Below are 19,170 nucleotides of genomic sequence, written 5' to 3'. Positions count from 1 at the left end.
GACAAATTATGGATTAAACGAAATTCACCTGGAGCCTTCTTTGGGACGATACCCAAAGGAGACACATGCAAATTACTAAAGGGAGGGACATCAAAAGGACCAGCCATTCGGTGCATGGCCAGTTCTTTTGCGATCTTCTTGCGAGCGACCTCAGGCAGCTCACGTACTGATTTTTGGTTAGAAGGATTCCGTGCCACGGGAGGCATGGCTACTGGAATCCGAAAACCAACAGAAAAACCATCACTCAAATAACCTGCAGCACCCTTATTAGGATAAGACTGAAGCCAAAATTGCAGGGCCGGCAAACGAACGGGAGTGTAGGCCAGGGAGGATAAAACCTCATTTCCCTGTGCCTGATGTGGAAGGGAGAGGGGTATTTTGCTTGGGGGGTTGCTGAGAACCCCCTTTTCCGCCACGAAAGGGCCGCCTATTACCATAACAAGAAGAAGCGGGATGCGAACCATTGCATTTCTCACAAATGTGGGCGTACCTACACCCGTGGCGCTGAGAAGAACCCTTATTAAAATCCCAACAGGGGAAACGACGGCTAAACCTGGATGCCGAAGTCTTCAACTTCTGCTGTTCCGGCACCTTCTTATCGATGAGTGGAGCTACGTAGGTGGTCCACACATCGAGATCCTTACGATCCCAACGAGCTGAGGGAATCTTGGCGGCGCGGCGCCTGAAGTTCTCATCATATTTTATCGCAGCTTTTTCACCAGCGTTGGTGAAAGCAGAGCGAACAATAGATAGGTAAACTATCAAATGAAGAGATCTTCGTGGGTAAGCCGCCACCACCACGCCAGCAAAGACCTGGAAACAATCGAGCCACTGTTCGAAAGTCCTGTCTGCTAAGGGGGCGCCCTGGCGTTTCTTTGAGGAATTCCCTTTCTCCTGGTCCTCAGAAGGAGGGGCCAGTTTGAAGATGTCCACATAACGGCCGTTTAGTATCCTGGACTGCAGCTTTGTCGACAGGTGCGACCCTGGGATAATATCCCTGGCGGAATTGGTAGAGACTTTTACGTCGGGTACCAAAACGCCATCCCTACACTCTTGAACTGCTCCATACCTTGCCCGGTGTGTGTTGGCCCTACGATCCCAAGCCCACCGAGGAAGCCCCGATGCCGATTCTCCGAAACCCCAGTAGAGTTCCCTTGAATCACCTGCCTCATCATCAGAACTGGAGGATGACGTACCAGTAGACGAGGAAGAAGATTCGCCCCTCCTTCGCTTGGCATGCTTCCGGGAACACCTCCTGCGGCGACGTTTTCTGCCCGAAGACTTCCTGGCAGGGACTGGCAAGCTGTCCTCAATAGAAGACTCGGAATCGGGGCTCAACTGTGATGGACCTGGAGCTGATTGAGGAGAAACAACAGGTGAGAGGTTCGAACCCATCGCCACCACGTCCGCGGTGTGGGTGAGCGCACCACGGCGGGTGGAAGCTGCCAAAGGGATTCGCCTTCCCGGGGCCCTCCCAGAGGAGCGACGTGGCCTCCTTGAACGGCCCCGAGCAGCAGGTAAGTCGTGGGGCCGGGCAGGCTGGGGGTCGGCCCTCAAACCCCTAGATGCTGAGTCATCTCGCTCCTCTTCACTAGATGACGGCGACACTGGAGACGCCGCCGCTACCGGACGAGGACGCCTTCCAGACGTACGAGGCTGGGCAGAGCAGTGTTGAAGGAAACCATCCATTTCGGCTGTGAAGAGAGACAGAGCTACTGGGTCGCCAGCCATACTGTCCACCAATGATTGTACCCGTCCCGCCGGTTGACTTAGGGTGGGAGAGCGAAGCGCCTGCGATGGACCTCTAATAGGCCGTTTTGTGCCAGAGGCTGAGCCGGGACGGGACGGGACTTTCTTAGGAGCCATACCTGCTATTAGATCAAATTGAGAGTTAACAATTGCCGCAGCCAGACGTCACTGTTGGCCGCAGATAATGTGCTTAGGCTGTAAACAGTACTTCAGCTACTGGAAAATTAAATAATAAATGCAATAGAATGAATATCTATATTATCTATCTATCTATCTATCTATCTATCTATCTATCTATCTATCTGACTAACTATCTACCTATTTTATTTATTTAAGTATTTATGTTTAAGTTAAACTATTATATTTATTATTTATTTTCCTTTAAAGAATGTGACAGAAAACCAAAGAATGCAGTTACTCCTCTTCTCCAGCAGATGGCGCTCGCTAGCCCAGGTCACACAAAGAAGTTGCAATGCTGCACTGAGCCACCAAGGGGAGCTCTAGGAAAATAACCCAGCCGCAATGACCCTGTCTGGCCACAAGGGGGAGCAGCCAGGACACAAGCAGCCACCAAGACAAATTTTCCCCCAGAGCAGAGCGCCGCCGGAGTGCGCAACGAAATGGCGGGCGCGAGCGTGGGCCGCCGCTCCCGAAACCGGGCAGCGGCCCCACAAGCTCAAATATGCGGAGGGGGAGGCCGGGCAACGAAGGAAACCCAGGCCTCTCGGCGCCGCCGCGCCGACCGCAGCAGCGCTACCGCTGGCAAGGCCGATGGCCCTACGAGGCTGCCCCGCGCTGCCGCGCCGCTCGCGGCAAGGCCAAACGGCGGGGAGAGATTCCCCCGCTCGGCGTCAGCGACACCCCCTCCAAGGGGGGGGCACCCCCACGTGGCAGGCGCTGCGGCGGCCCCGCGGAGCGGCCAGAAAAACCCGACCCCGTCTTCCCTCGGCACCCGGGAGCCGTAACAGGTAAAAGGGGAACAATTCCTTTCCTTTACAGGGGAGGGCCTTCAGGCGCCGGGCCGCAGTGAGACCCGAGCGGCTCACCGAGCGCCCTTACGCCGTCCTCCGCACTCCCGGCCCCGGCACTGGCACGACCACCAACCAGAGAGGGGGCAGAGATTTAACGAAGGCCCTGACCGCCGTGAAGAACCAGGTGCCCAGCCCAAAGGCAGGCCCTGGTAGGCCGGGGGGGGCCACCCTCGAGCCTGTATCTATAGACCGATTTTAATTTACAGACAGAACTTAAAAAGGAATAAAATATCCGATGGGAGGAAAGGGAGGGAAGGGGGGAGAAGGGGAGGGAAGAAGGCTAGTGAGAAGGGTAATAGGAAGGGAAGGAATAACACAATTGAGGAATGAAAGCTCAATTCCTAGGTAGGCCCTATGAAATCGAAAGCAAAGCGAGTATACAACCGTCTCAGTGCAGCTCCTGATCCGAAGCAAAACGGCCAAGAGGAAGTCCAACGTCTGGCCCCCTATATTTATAGACTCTAACCCCTCCTCCGAATTGGCAACATACAAAATTCCCCAGCAACCCAATCTTAACCCTTTAGAAGGCTTGGGTTTTTCAAATCTGCCTAGTCACGGCAGGGTGGCATGTTTCCCCAACCGCAACACGTGCACTCTGGTTAGGGAGAACACGCTTTCTCGCCAAGCCAGACTTCACACTGCAGAAGACCATTGAGAAACAACCATCTGCAATGGCGTCTTCTCTCGAAGCCAGACCTCACACTGCAGAAGACCATTGAGGAGGCTGCGGCCTCAAAAGCTGCTGAACTCTTCACCCAGGAGATTCTCAAGGACAGCATCCTGCATCCCGATAAGAAGCTAATCCCAGTGCACCATGAGGAGGCTAGCAGTAATGAAGCATCCCCCAGCAAAGGCAATGACGTATACCAGACGAAGCAGGAGCACAGGAAGTTCAAAAATAGGTACAAGGACAAATCAGAATATGCTGGGTGTGGAGGCAATCATTTCCATATCAAGTGTCAATTCAGGTTTTGAAATTTTTTGCTATGCATCACATGCAGTAGAACAAAATAATTACAGCGGTGTGTCTGGTATGGTTTTCTGCTATAATGGGTGTCCATTTGAATGGAAGTCCCGGAAACAAACTATTATATGTCTCTCCAAGACGGAGAGTGAATTATGTGCATGCATTCAGGCTATTTGCAATGTAGAATGGTACCTACAAGTATTTGCAGATCTACAGATACAAGTAACACTACCAGTCAATGTCTACCTCGATTCCCAGAGTGCACTCACTATTCTGTGTTCAGAAACTAATACGCAACGCACTAGAGTTTTGAGATTATGTTTGCAATTTGCAAATAAGCTAATTGCTCTCAAAATAATCGCTTTTCAGTATGTTTCAGGTGACAACCAAATTGCTGACATTTTTACTAAGGCACTCTGAAGGTCACACATGAAAGATATGTACAGAATATCCTTTACGTTTCTGTACCACAGTAATGAACCACAGGGGAAATGTTGTTTAAACGTTAGGGTTCATTTTTGTTCCACAGTGTGTGTACCCCTTTAAAAGCCAGTGTGCATATCCTGACCTAGTTTTACAGCTGTGTAGCAGTATAGTAGATCCTGATAAGTCACTGTAATTAGCTGCGTCAGCAATTGTCAATGATATATAATGTGTAGTATGTATTTTACTTTGCCCCCTGGTGGGTGATGATTATAGACACTATGTAAGATGTTTGTTAGAGGAGTTTTGTTATTAAATCAAGCAAATATATTTTTGTGTCTCTTCAGTGTTTCCATCTGTGTAGTCTACTTTGCACACACTCTGGCATGTTTCAAATGTCCAGTAGATTGTCTCATCCATCCCTACAAAGCTGTGCCTGGTTATCTGTACCCTGTACATCTTGGAGTTCCTGGCTTTTCATCGCATACACAACTATCTATGTTCTTAATGAGCAAATCACCCACTACTAGAAGCCCTACACCCCTTGGAGAACTACCCATGGCACAAGAGAATAGCTGTTCATTCCCCAAGGAACTGGCCCATCCTAAGGGAATGTTTCCCTCTTACTCAAAGTGATGCCCTCTGTTCCTGACACCCTCCTTTTCCTTACGCCAATGGAGCTATCCTTGTGGGAGTGGGACACAGCTATACTGTCCTGAAGGCTTAATCCAGCAACCTCTCATAGCCTTTCAAGGTCTGAAACCTTGACCTCAAAGAGAAAAGGTGCTACTGGAGAGCCAGGAGCTAATGGCACCTTGAACACAAGCACAACATCTGTCCAACCAAGAGAAACACTGGAAAGCACCCACACCCTGCACAATTGTTTTTGCAGCTTAAGTTACTTGATTTTTAATTATTTTTTTAGGTCGAGGAAAGTAGGGGCAGCATGATGTGCACTGGCCTCCCCATCTGGTAAACTCACCTCAGCCCTTCTTCAGGTGTACATGTTATTATTGTGTTATGTACTGTAGTACTGCATTATTCAATATGTTCAAGACGCTTCACGGGATTCATATTAATTGGTTAATAAACGAAAGAAAAACCATTTAAGGATTATGACCGGGGGAGATCTGAATGGTCACTGTGATGGGATAATGAGCTGCTTGTGCATAAAAGCTGAATCCCTCAGAGCTTTGGCGTAGGTCTCAAAGCTCTGCCTTTACGGGAGCCCTCAAAGCATGACTCCCTCAATCGCTGGCAGAATCTGTCAGTGGGCATTTCTGGAATTTGCGCCAACATAAGAATTCCTTAACGGAAACTCTCCTTCGGGATTCTCGGCGTGACAGTTTCCTGCGAGGAGTAGGTGTACCCAGAGGAGGTCCTGAGACCTCCCCGCTGTTTTCACTGGAAGTCTCTGGGAGCCATCCCTCCGACTGAGTTTCTCCATGAACTCTCTCTCTCCCCCTACTGGTTCCTTCCTCCGCATCCAAGGGTCTCCTAGCCTCCTTGAGCCCCTCCACCACCTGACTCTCCGATGCCAGTTCCCTGACAGTCACCTTCTATGGGTAAGGCAGCAGTTCTCAAGTTCTGCTTTCTCATTTGTCCAACAGAAGGGGTACTTATTCCTTTTTTGTCTCCTTTGTTGGCTACTTCAATGACTTTCACAGGCATTGGCACCTTTTACTGTAAATGGGACACAATTGCTGAGTTATTGTGGGTTAGAATGGGGGGTGGGGAGACCCATAGGGATAATTGTATACACATTGTGGTGGAGAGTGGAGGATGGCCTGCTAAGCCAACTGGATTGAAGAGGCATGCAATGGTGACCTATGTATTATTCAATTGAGTTATTGATTATCATTTTTTTGCTATTGGAGTATCTGAATGTATGAAAAAGAGATTTTTGACAGCTCTCAGTCACCACCAGCATTCCTTTTTATAGACCCAAGAGAAGACAGATTCAGAATGCTTTTTCAATGTTTTATTCATTCGTAAATTTGTTAATCCAGCTTTCATATGCGGTAAACAACTTCAACACACACATCCTATTCTAGAAACTGAACTCCTGAAACAAATAGTTGATAGATTACAGGCCTTATTAGACTGGTTGACTGCCACCTAGCAGGCAAGATTCTGACTAAGCCAGGAGTTATATGATATGTTCTGAATCCAATGATGTTCATTGTCCTGTCAAGTGTGAGTCTCATGGACTTAAAATAGGCTATTTATATGATTTACTCCAGATTCCTTTTGCAATATTACCAGATGGTCTTCATCTTATCTATACCTTGTATCATGCCAGAGATTCTTCATCAACCCATGCTTCAGAGCTTGCAGGGCAGCAGCTGAAGAAGGAGCAAAAAGGGTTTTCTTGTGTGTGTTTCTTGTGGCTGATTAGCTGCTCTCCCTGTGCAAAGGTCAGAGGGGGCAGGGTTTCTGTTGAGGTAGGTGATTAGCTGTGGGAGGATTCAAGATTTAGGGGAGCTAGTCTCAAACGTTTGTTGGGGGAGACCTAGGTTTTTTTTGGGGGGAGTTATTTGTCCTGTCTTCACACTTTTTATGATGGAGGACCGCTGTAGTCACCCCCAACGACACGTTCTCAAGATGGAGGGTGAGGGAACAGCTGCAGTTGCCTGTGGTTCCTGTGCAATGTTTGCCATCTTGCCAAAGGTTGCAGGCAGCTCCAAAGAATTAGAGAGCTGGACCTCTTCTTGGAAGCAACAGAGCACACCGTCTCCACCAAGGAGGAGACAGGGGACTCCCATGAGAAGGAGGCTAGTTCACCAACACAGGAGCCAGATATATGGAGAAACGTGACTCAAAGAAGTAGGAGGCCCAGGGTTCGCTCTGATTGTTTAGAAATACACAATCGCTTTGAGGTCCTCTCCCCTAGCATGGAAGACGAAGAGCAGACTCCATTTGAGGATCTCTCCCTCATTACAGTCGATCAGTTATATGAAGACGAGCAGCAAAGTCAGTCCTCAGGGAATGTGCAGGCGACCTTGGGACGGACAGCTCACGGAAGAACCCTGACCAGACCTAAGAGGAGGCGTGTAGTGGTGATAGGGGATTCCCTACTGAGGGGAACAGAAGCAGTGATCTGTGGGCCTAACAAGATGTCTCGGGAAGTGTGCTGTCTCCCCGGGGCTAAGATCCAAGATGTAACTGAACGGTCGCGGACAGTGAGGAAGCGCGGAGAGCCCAGCTTGGGGTTTTCCGATCATCGCGGAGGCTTGGGGAGGCGCAAAGGCTCTGCGCACCCCAAAAATCCCAGGGGGGAGACCCTTGGGGGATAGGCCGCCCAGCAGCGTGGGAGCGGAACCGCCGTCTTTTCGGGGCGTCTCTCTGAGAGGGGTCGTGAGGACGACGGGGCCGTGAGCGCAAACGGGAGAGGACCGACTCCGCGATGAGAAGCCTCTAGCTTCCACTGGAGAAAGCGACGGACTTCCAAAAAGATTAGAATGGATTCCCCAGTGTTTATAGTCTTTTTATAAAGAGAGGACGTTGGCTAAAAGCTGGGAGAATCTTGGATGCTTTTGGATTTCTATTTGGTATCCACCCGGTGGACGGATTAAAATGGCGCGGATACAAAGTTGCAGGAATGAGGAGGGAAGTCTCTGCTAGTCCGACTGAGTGAGTACAAACCAAGAACCCACGGCAACTGAGGGAAATTCAGACTTTAATTTTTAAAGAAGTACTGTGGGAGAACTTTCTATATAAATTTACAAGTGACAAGAAGGATGCTAATTGGATACTTTTGCTAATTTTTAATTAGACCTGCCTATACGGTCAACCCCCCCTTGCCAATGTTCTTTATTTAAGGGACTCAAAAACTCTAAAACTTTAAAGGGGGTGAAGAAATAACGGATAATCAAGAATTTTCGGAGGTGACGCTGTGCGCGGATATTTTTTCCTTTTTTTTTACGGAGGCACATAGATTTATTCTCTACCGCTTGGTTTATTCCACCGTCTCTGGTACCGGCTCACTGAGTTTCCCAGCCGTTTACCTCCAACTTAGGTGATTAACTTATACTGGACTGGTCCCTAGAGGTTTGGATATTGAAGTATATCTTCTGAAGTATATCTTCTGGGGGACTGTGGGTTACCTTACCAGAGCTATATTTGAATAATTTGATACACCGACGAGATCCCTCCGCGGGTTAAGATACCACCTGTGGCGCTGGAGTGAATCGACGTACTCAAGAGATTTACCGAGAACTTTCGAGAACCGAGTTGGAGAGGCCCCCGCGGTGGGGGTAAGACAAGCGTCTCCTTACCGATTAGGGACACTGCCCCGACGAGAATTTCCCTCCCCTGGCTTAACATAAGCTAAGACACCCCTTTGGGGTTTTTCTATACGGTCTTTTCTTGCGGACTTCTTAACCCCCCCCACTTCCAACCGTCTGGAAACGTCCATTATTTGGTTCTTTTTTCTATTGTTGCCTGTTCTCTTTTTTGCTCGGTTTCAATATTAGTGATTAGTGATTCCTCCTCCCTTACCCCCCCACCTTTTCCGACCTATGTAACAAATCCCGCGGGCTTGCAAATACAATAAGTAAATAAGAATCGAAGCTATTAAACAGCGGACTAAGAAAGAGTGTGAGCCCTTTAAGGGAGAGATTTGGTAATGACGGGGAGAGACGGGAAAAGGGGAGGGGGAACTCCAGGAGACAGGAAACCATTAAGACATGAAGAAGTTAGAGATTTAGAAAGCTTATGGACAAAAATAAAGGAGGAATTTAAGCAAAATGAATCATACATGGAAAGTAAACTGGGAGAAATGCAGGAGATGATTGATAAAAAAATAGAAGGTGCAGTAGGAGAACTCTCAATTAAGATTCAAGAGTTATCCGCAAAATCCAAAATAATTGAGGAGTCCAATAAAAAGATGCAGAAAGAGATGAGGGAACAGAAAAAAGAGTCAGCAAGGATGAAAGAGGACTTGAGAGAAGTAAATAAAGCGCAGGAAAGAATTTGGGATAATTTAGCCATGACAGAACTGCGACAAAAACAACTCCACCTAAAATTTAGGGGAGTGGAAGAAGAAAGGAATGAAGATATAAAAGGGAAAATGACTAAGGAATTATCTAAGTGGTTGGGACTAAAAGAAGAAGAGATGGCCCTATCCATCGAGAATGCGTTTAGAATTAAAACGAGACCTCAACATTTAAAACCAAACAAATTCCTGGGTGATTGTCTAGTGATCTTTAATTCATTAGAAATGAAAAATCGGATCTTAAAAACGAGCTACCGGAATAAGCTAAAAATTGGTGGGAGGCCCATTATCATTTATAAAGAAATACCAATAAGACTGTTGCGCAAAAGAGAAGGGTTTAGACAAGTGGTAGGCATTTTAAAAAGAAACGACATACAGTATAGATGGGAATTGCCTGAAGGGATCACCTTTTTTTATAAAGATAAAAAGTTTAGGTTACTGGACACACAGGAGGCTGAAAAATTTCTGAGAAGGTATGAGAAGGAGCTTGGTAAGACAGAGAGTAGGCCAAAGGATGGGGAGGAAGATGAGGAGGAGGAGAGATGGAGGGGGAGGGGGCCGGGAAGGGAAGAAAGGGAAGCTGAGGAAGAAAATGATGAGGGTGAAGCCGCGGTGGGAGAAGAGGCGGTAGGAGAGGAGGAGGCCCTAGGAAACAAAGGTTCCAGATTATAAGTACTTATTACAGTCAAGAACTAAACAATAACTTCTACATTGAAATTTTTATCGTGGAATGTGAATGGGCTGAATGAGAAAATTAAAAGGAATAAAATTGAGAAAGCTTTGAAAAATAAGAACTATGATGTAATTTGTTTTCAAGAGACGCACATAGCAAAAAAACATAAACACATCCTAGTAAATAAAAAATTAGGGGTAGAATTTATCAACTCAGAAACAAAGAAGAAAAAGGGAGTAGTGGTATATGCCAAAGAAAAATGGGACCCGGTCCTAATTTGCAAGGATGATGAGGGGAGAATATTAGGAATACAACTTAATTGCCAGGGAGAAAAGATTAATGTAGTAACGGTCTATGCCCCTAATACAAATAAAGCTGAATTCTTTGTGAAGTTAGAACAAATCCTATTAGAATTAGAAGATTACAAATTAATCCTGCTCGGGGATATGAATGGCGTACCAGTACCGGAAATGGATAGAAATGCAAAGAAGGGGAAACTGAACCAAGGGAAGCTCCCAAAATCTTTCAATAACCTTGAGGAGAACCTAGATTTAATTGATATATGGAGGCATAAAAACCCTGTAGCAAAGCAGTTTACACACTTTTCAGAACCCCACCAAAGCTGGGGTAGAATTGACCAAGTCTGGGCCTCAAGAGTATTATCGACAAGAGTAAGGAAATGTGAAATACAACCCAGAACCCTATCAGATCACTGCCCAATAGTCCTGGAAATAAAAAAAGAAACATCAGGCCCGTATAGGTGGAGGATGAATGAATACCTTTTTGAAATCGAAGAGGTGATAGAGAAGGCCAAAAATACCTTAAAGAACTACTTTGATTTAAATCTGTATAAAGGTACTTCCATTGATATAGTCTGGGACGCCGGTAAGGCAGTCCTAAGAGGCCTCTTGATACAACAAAGTAGTTATAGGAAAAAATTGAGAGAACAAAAGAAAGAAGAGATTCTCAACCAGCTAAAAGATTGTGAAAAAAAACTAGTAATAAGACCAGGAGACGATAGGCTTATACAAACCTCCAAAACACTGCAGGCTCAATACTCCGCATTATTAAACCAGGAGGTAGAATGGAAAAGGTAGGTAGGTAGAATGATAAAATGGGCACAGGACATTGGGCATAACATTATGTTTGAGGACTGGGAAAGGTTGTGGACCACTGGGCTGAACTTCACCGCATGTAATGCTCTGAAGGAAAATGTTATGAAAATGATATATAGATGGTACATGACCCCAGTTAAACTTGCCAAAATATACCATTCGTCTGATAATAAATGTTGGAAATGTAAAGAAAATGAAGGAACATTCTTTCACCTCTGGTGGACATGCCCTAAGGTGAAGGTCTTCTGGGAAATGATATATAATGAGCTGAAAAAGGTATTTAAGTATACCTTCACAAAGAAACCAGAGGCCTTTCTTCTGGGCATTGTCGGCCAGAAGGTGTTAAAGAAGGATCGAACATTTTTCATGTATGCAACAACGGCAGCAAGGATTCTCATCGCAAAAAACTGGAAAACTCAAGATCTACCCACACTGGAAGAGTGGCAGATGCAGCTGATGGACTATATGCAACTGGCCGAGATGACCGGCAGAATCCGTGATCTGGGAGAAGAGAAGTTGGAGGAAGACTGGGAGAAATTCAAGATGTATCTACAAAAACATTGTAATTTGGTTGAATGTTAAGAAGGATGCTAGATTATAAAAAACTGGTCACCACTAAACTAGATTTAAATTTGATGATAAGTGAGACTAAAGAAAATATAAAATTTTTTGGAAGAAGCGCTAGATTATATGTGTGAGTGGACATGAGATTGTAAACAAGTTGATAATTTGTTTGGAAAAATTTCTTTAACGATGTAAATGGGAGCGGGAGACGTGAAGGAGCCCAAAGAAGTGATGAAATTGTTGTGAAAGAAGTAAGATTGTTTATTATGTGTGCATTTATATTTAAAAACCTTAATAAATATTAAAAAAAAAAATAGAATGGGAAATCAAATTCATGAAGCAAAAATATTTTGAGTCAGCAAATAAGGCTGGGAAATTATTAGCCTGGCAGCTAAGGAAAAGGAAAAAACAAAATGTGATAAATAAACTAATAGTAGATGATAAGATAATAGAAGAGCCAACTGAAATAGAAAAAAGGTTTACCCAGTTTTATGAAAAGTTATATGAGAAAGGAGAAGAAGAAGTTGCAGAAGTAGAAAAATATTTGACCGAATGCGGAGGGATTGGTTTAACCGAAGAAGACAGAAAATATCTAAATAAGAAGATCACAGTAGAGGAGGTAAGGGAGGCCATTAAGAAAATGAAACTTGGGAAGGCACCTGGCCCCGATGGACTAACTGCTAAATATTATAAAACTTTAGGAGACTACATAGCCCCAGTTCTTAGTGAGGTTATTAATAACATCTTTCAGGGAGGAAGGATCCCCGAATCATGGAGAGAGGCACATATCACGTTAATACCGAAAGCGGAAACAGAGAAAACGGATTTAAGAAATTATAGACCGATCTCCCTGCTCAACAATGATTATAAGATCTTTGCAGACATCATGGCGAGCAGGCTTAAGAAGTATCTAAAGAGAGCCATCCATAAAGACCAAGTGGGATTCCTCCCGAATAGGCAGCTGAAAGATAATGTCAGGCACTTATTGAACATTATTGAATATTTAGACATGAAGATAGATATTCCGGCAGCACTGATTTTCATTGATGCCGAAAAAGCTTTTGATAATGTTTCCTGGTTTTTTTTAACACAGTGTATGAAAACAGTAGGAATAGAAGGTCCCTTTCTGGAAGCTATAAAGGCAATATACTCAGGGCAAAGGGCCAAGTTGATTATTAACAACAATCTTTCCAGCTCCTTTACGATCATGAAGGGCACAAGACAAGGTTGCCCATTGTCCCCCCTTCTATTTATCATGGTTTTGGAGATACTCGCAAATAAAATAAGGGAGTCTTCGGGAATAAAGGGGTTAAGAGTCGGAGAGAAGGAATATAAATTAAAGGCGTACGCCGATGACCTGGTATTAACCTTAAGGGAACCAATGGACAGCGTTAGTAATGCCTTAAAGACCTTAGAAGAATTTGGCAAGCTGTCGGGGTTCAAATTAAATAAGAAAAAAACAAAAATCATAGTGAAGAATTTGGATGAAGATGTAAAGGATAAGCTGGAACAACTGACTGGTATTAAGGTAGTGAAAAAAGTTAAATACCTGGGAATATGGATATCCCCAAAGAACATAAATTTATTAGAAGATAATTATACCAGGGTCTGGAAAGAAATTAAAAGAGACCTAGATACTTGGAATAGGTTAAAGCTATCTTGGACAGGAAGGATGGCCGCGATTAAGATGAGTATTCTACCAAAACTACTGTTTCTATTCCAGAACATTCCCATAATCAGAAGAACATCATGTTTTAAGAACTGGCAGAAAGTTCTGGCGAAATTCATATGGCAGGGGAAAAGGGCCAGAATTAAGTATAAACACCTGACGGACGCGAGAGAGAGGGGGGGCTTTGCAGTCCCAGATTTAAGGCTTTATTACGATGCTGCCTGCCTCTGTTGGATAAAGGACTGGGCCACTTTAAAAAACCCAGATTTACTGGATCTTGAAGGCTTTGATGCCAGGTTCGGCTGGCATGCCTACTTATGGCAGGACAAAGGAAAAGCCCATAAAAGTTTCTCCAATCATATTATCAGAGGCTCACTACTTGAAGTATGGAATAGGAACAAAAAAGTGATTGAAAGTAGGACGCCCTGGTGGCTCTCTCCAATTGATATTATAACATTAAAAAAAACAAATCAAGAAGGGGAAAGATGGACATATGAAGATCTTTCAGTTAAATCGGAGGGAGACTGGAAGATTAGACCGTATGAAGAGCTGAAGGGAAAGTTAAATGGCTGGTTACAATACCATCAGATTTATGCCCTGTGGCTCGAGCATAGAAAAACAGGGATGAGTGAAAAAAAGTCAAAATATCAGGTAGAAATTTTGGAATGTAACACCAAACTCCTCTCAAAAATGTACAAACAACTGTTGGCCTGGGAAACTAAGGACGAAGAAGTCAAGGGGGTCATGGTTAAATGGGCCAGAGATTTGGGACATAATTTGGAACAGGAGAAGTGGCAGAAATTATGGAAGAGGGGTATGAAGTTTACGGCATGTGCCACCCTCCGAGAAAATTTAGAAAAAATGATGTATCGTTGGTACATCACCCCGGCAAGACTGGGGAAGATGTACAAAACCGGAGGCGGCGCTTGCTGGAGATGTAAAAATAAGGTGGGAAGTTTCTTTCACATGTGGTGGACCTGTGAGGTGGTAAAGAGATTCTGGGACCAAATCTACGATGAATTAAAGAAAATATTAAAGTACAACTTTCTTAAAATACCGGAGGCGTTCCTCTTAGGAATGGTAGGAGAAGAGATTAAAAGAGAGGATGAAACTTTTTTTCAGTACGCCACGGCGGCGGCCAGGATTCTTTTGGCACAAAACTGGAAAACGCCTAATACCCCCACAATTAAAGAATGGCAGATGAAATTGTTTAATTATATAGAATTAGCGAGATTGACACAAAGAATTAGGCATCAAAATAATAGTAAATTAAAAAATGATTGGAGTAAAATTTTAGGTTATATTGAATCTATTTTTGGAATTACTAAAGTCACAGTGGATGGAATTTAATACCTGCAATGTTTAGATAACAGTAATGGTTTTATAACCGGCGAGAAAGTTATAAGAGTTTGTAACCCAAACCGGGTTGGATGGAAGTCATTGTGTTGGTAACTTTTATCTTTTTGTGTTGTAATTCATGTTTGTCATTTTTTGTTTATTATTTTTTGCTTGTTTTCTCTTTTATGTGTGTCCTGTAGTTGGTTTTTGTCTTTTTTATGCTTGTCTTTTTCTTTTTTTTTTTCTATGTATGGTGTATTATGTAAAAACTTAATAAACAGATTAAAAAAAAAAAGGAATCATAAAACCCACTGACAAATGCCCCTTCATCTTGGTTCATGTGGGAACCAATGACACTGCAAGCAATAGCCTCCAGAAGATCAAAAGAGACTACGAGGCTCTGGGCAGGAAATTAAAGCAATTAAATGCACAAATTGTCATCTCATCTGTCCTCCCAGTTGAACGACGTGGCCCAGGGAGAGAGGGAAAAATAGTGGAAGTGAACAACTAGCTTCGCGAATGGTGTAAACAGGAACGGTTTGGATTCTTAGATCACGGACTGCAGTTTCTTAAAGATGGACTTCTGGCAAGCGATGGGCTGCACCTCACAACGGTTGGGAGGAATGGTTTTGCCAAAAATCTCAGAAACCTCATCAGGAGGGCTTTAAACTGACAAATGTGGGGGAGGGAGATAGTGCTCCTGAAGGTAGGAGTCTATCAATTGGTGAAGATGATCATCCAAATGTCATAGACCAAATGGAGCAAACAGCATGCAGACCTAGTGGTGGGAGGAAAAAATCCTTAAATAAGAGACACGGGGGAATGATTAATGGACTTCAACGTCTGTACACTAATGCGCAAAGCATGGGAAATAAACAAGATGAGCTTGAGCTCTTGGTACAGCAAACTAAATATGACATAATAGGCATCACTGAAACCTGGTGGGATAAGTCCCATGATTGGAAAGTAATAATGGAGGGATACAATCTATTTCAGAGAAACAGACCAGACGAGAAAGGAGGAGGAGTGGCGTTATATGTTGGGGATGTGTATACCTGTGAAGAGATCCAAGATTTAGAACCTCAAAGGCAAAGTGAGAGCATTTGGGTCAAAATTAAGGGAAGAAGAATAACAGTGACCTCATTGTGGGAGTTTACTATAGATCCCCAAGCCAAACAGAGGACATAGATGATGCCTTCCTGGAACAGATGGCCAAGCATGCAAAAGGAAGGGAGATACAGTGCTACCTCGCAAGACTCCAGGGTCAGATGAACTGCATCCAAAAGTATTAAAAGAACTGGCAGATGTGATCTCAGAACCACTGGCAGTCATCTTTGAGAATTCCTGGAGAACAGGCAAAGTCCCAGCAGACTGGAGGAGGGCAAATGTTGTCCCTATTTTCAAAAAGGGGAAAGGAGAGGACCCAAATAATTACCGCCCAGTCAGTCTGACATCAATACCAGGGAAGATTCTGGAGCAGATCATTAAGCAAACAGTCTGTGAGCACCTAGAAAGGAATACTGTGATCACCAATAGTCAGCATGGATTTCTGAAAAATATGTCAGACTAACCTGATCTCGTTCTTTTGACAGAATTACAAGCCTGGTAGATGAAGGGAACGCAGTGGATGTAGCCTACCTTGATTTCAGCAAGGCATTTGACAAGGTGCCCCATGATATTCTTGTAAAGAAGCTGGTAAAATGCGGTCTTGACTATGCTACCACTCAGTGGATTTGTAACTGGCTGACTGACCGAACCTAAAGGGTGCTCATCAATGGTTCCTCTTCATCCTGGAGAAGAGTGACTAGTGGGGTGCCACAGGGTTCTGTCTTGGGCCCGGTCTTATTCAACATCTTTATCAACGACTTGGATGATGGACTCAAGGGCATCCTGATCAAATTTGCAGATGACACCAAACTGGGAGGGGTGGCTAACACTCTAGAGGACAGGATCACACTTCAAAACGACCTTGACAGATTAGAGAACTGGGCCAAAACAAACAAGATGAATTTTAACAGGGAGAAATGTAATGTATTGCACTTGGGCAAAAAAAATGAGAGGCACAAATACAAGATGGATGACACCTGGCTTGAGAGCAGTACATGTGAAAAGGATCTAGGAGTCTTGGTTGACCAAAAACTTGACATGAGCCAACAGTGTGACGCGGCAGCTAAAAAAGCCAATGCAATTCTGGGCTGCATCAATAGGAGTATAGCATCTAGATCAAGGGAAGTAATAGTGCCACTGTATTCTGCTCTGGTCAGACCTCACCTGGAGTACTGTGTCCAGTTCTGGGCACCACAGTTCAAGAAGGACACGGACAAACTGGAACGTGTCCAGAGGAGGGCAACCAAAATGGTCAAAGGCCTGGAAATGATGCCTTATGAGGAACGGCTAAGGGAGCTGGGCATGTTTAGCCTGGAGAAGAGGAGGTTAAGGGGTGATATGATAGCCATGTTCAAATATATAAAAGGATGTCACATAGAGGAGGGAGAAAGGTTGTTTTCTGCTGCTCCAGAGAAGCGGAGACGGAGCAATGGATCCAAACTACAAGAAAGAAGATTCCACCTAAACATTAGGAAGAACTTTCTGACAGTAAGATCTGTTCGACAGTGGAATTTGCTGCCAAGGAGTGTGGTGGAGTCTCCTTCTTTGGAGGGCTTTAAGCAGAGGGTTGACAACCATATTTCAGGAGTGCTCTGATGGTGTTTCCTGCTTGGCAGGGGGTTGGACTCGATGGCCCTTGTGGTCTCTTCCAACTCTATGATTCTATGATTCCTTATTGCCACCATGCTTTCTTGGCATTGTCTTCTACTTCCAGGTCTACAACCTCATTCACAGCCTTAATATGATATTTTCCCACCTTAATAGGATATTTTTCAACACCTTTCTCCATATAGCTCCATAGTCTCTTAGCATTAGTCTCTTACACTATTTCCCACCTAATCAATTCTATTTCTGATATAATTTGCTTAAGACAGCCATGCTTCATTTTACCTGAAGTATATTAGTTAGTATATTCCCCCTATATTTAATTTCCTAGCTTAAGGTATCGAGCAGTTTTTCATGTTCCAGAACTTTCCCCTTAACTAGTATTTTGTCTAATACATTGTCGTTTAAAGGTTCTTTCATTTAAGAATTCACGGGGGCTTTCCTTTTAAGATTATCTCCAATAGTACACTGGTCCAGATGCTCCTTTGGCTCTAACAACCTAAAGAATTTTATACTTGACTCAGAAAGAGGATGATGGTTTATGCACCTCCTTGGCACATTTACACCCATAGTTATTGAAAAGGACCTTTCTGTTTTGGTAGAGTTAGTGAGATCATCTATTCAACATTACTTGCAGAAATTGTAAAGCTAAAGGGGACCACTGACCATTAGGTCCAGTTGTGGCTGACTCTGGGGTTGCGGTGCTCATCTCGCTTTATTGGCTGAGGGAGCCGGCGTACAGCTGGGGATTCGAACCACCGACCTTGTGATCAACAAGCCCTAGGTTCTGTGGTTTAACCCACAGTGCCAGTCGCGTCCCACAGGAATTGTATTTCTAGTGTTAAACTTGATACGAAGTGGGCTGCTACTTTTGAGGTCAATGTGGTTTTAAATAGATGACTCAAAGATGAAATTTCTAATGCAAAGGGGCTTTGACACACATTTACCGTCTTCATGTCTGACACAAAAGGGACTTCAGGATTAGAAGGGATCATTCCTGTGGTCAAACCCTAATGATAGCAATCTTTAAGTATGTGAAGGACTGACACATGGAATATGGAGCAAGTTTGTTTTCTGCTGCTCCAGAGGGTAGGACTAGGGAAGGAAGGTAGGACTAGAGCCAATGGAATGAAATTACAAGAAAGGAGATTCTTACTAAACTTTAGGAAGATCTTCTGGCAGCAAAATGTTCTACTGTGGAATGGTACAGCTCAGAAGGTGATGGAATCTCCTCCACTGGAAGTTTTAAAGCACAGATTGGATAACCATCTGTCAGAGATTCTTTACTTGTGATTCCTGCATGGGGGCGGGAATTGGACTACATGACCCCTAGGGTCAGTCCAATTCTACTACTCTGTGACTGTGATTCTATGGGCCTCTCCTTGTCTCTACCCCATTCCTAATGTTAGGTAGACATCTGACATAAAAAAGAACATTTAGAATTCAGTGACTCAGGAATTCACATGGATGTGGGTCTAAAGACAGCCGTGCACCATCAGGAATATGCCCCACAGCCAGTAGTGCTTTTCTCACTAATGATGTTTTAGTGACAGCATCTAGGAGGAATATTTGACTCATCCTGGATTGGGCTAGAGCACAAAATTAAGCCCTGGTAGAATAACAATGAGTCACAGATGCAATAGATTAGAAAGCAAGATACAGTGCAGCTAGAAAGAACAGACAGCAAGGGTGAAGCACTTTGAGGATCATTGTCGACAAATATTCTTCTTGTTGTTGTTTAGTCATTTAGTCGTTGTTTAGTTGTTGTTCAGTCATTATGCAATGGAAAGGATTCATTTAACCAATCCCAAAAGCAGAAGCATAGTGCAAGCACTTACAAGTGCAAAACAGGGCTTTAGCCCATTTCCATCCAGAGCAGATAATAATAATAATAATAATAATAATAATAATAATAATAATAATAATAATAATA

Source organism: Podarcis erhardii (genome assembly GCF_964252035.2).
Source record: "Podarcis erhardii genome assembly, chromosome: 3".
NCBI classification, from domain to species: domain Eukaryota; kingdom Metazoa; phylum Chordata; class Lepidosauria; order Squamata; family Lacertidae; genus Podarcis; species Podarcis erhardii.
The sequence above is the reverse complement of the archived record's forward strand: the minus strand, read 5'-3'. Positions refer to the sequence as shown.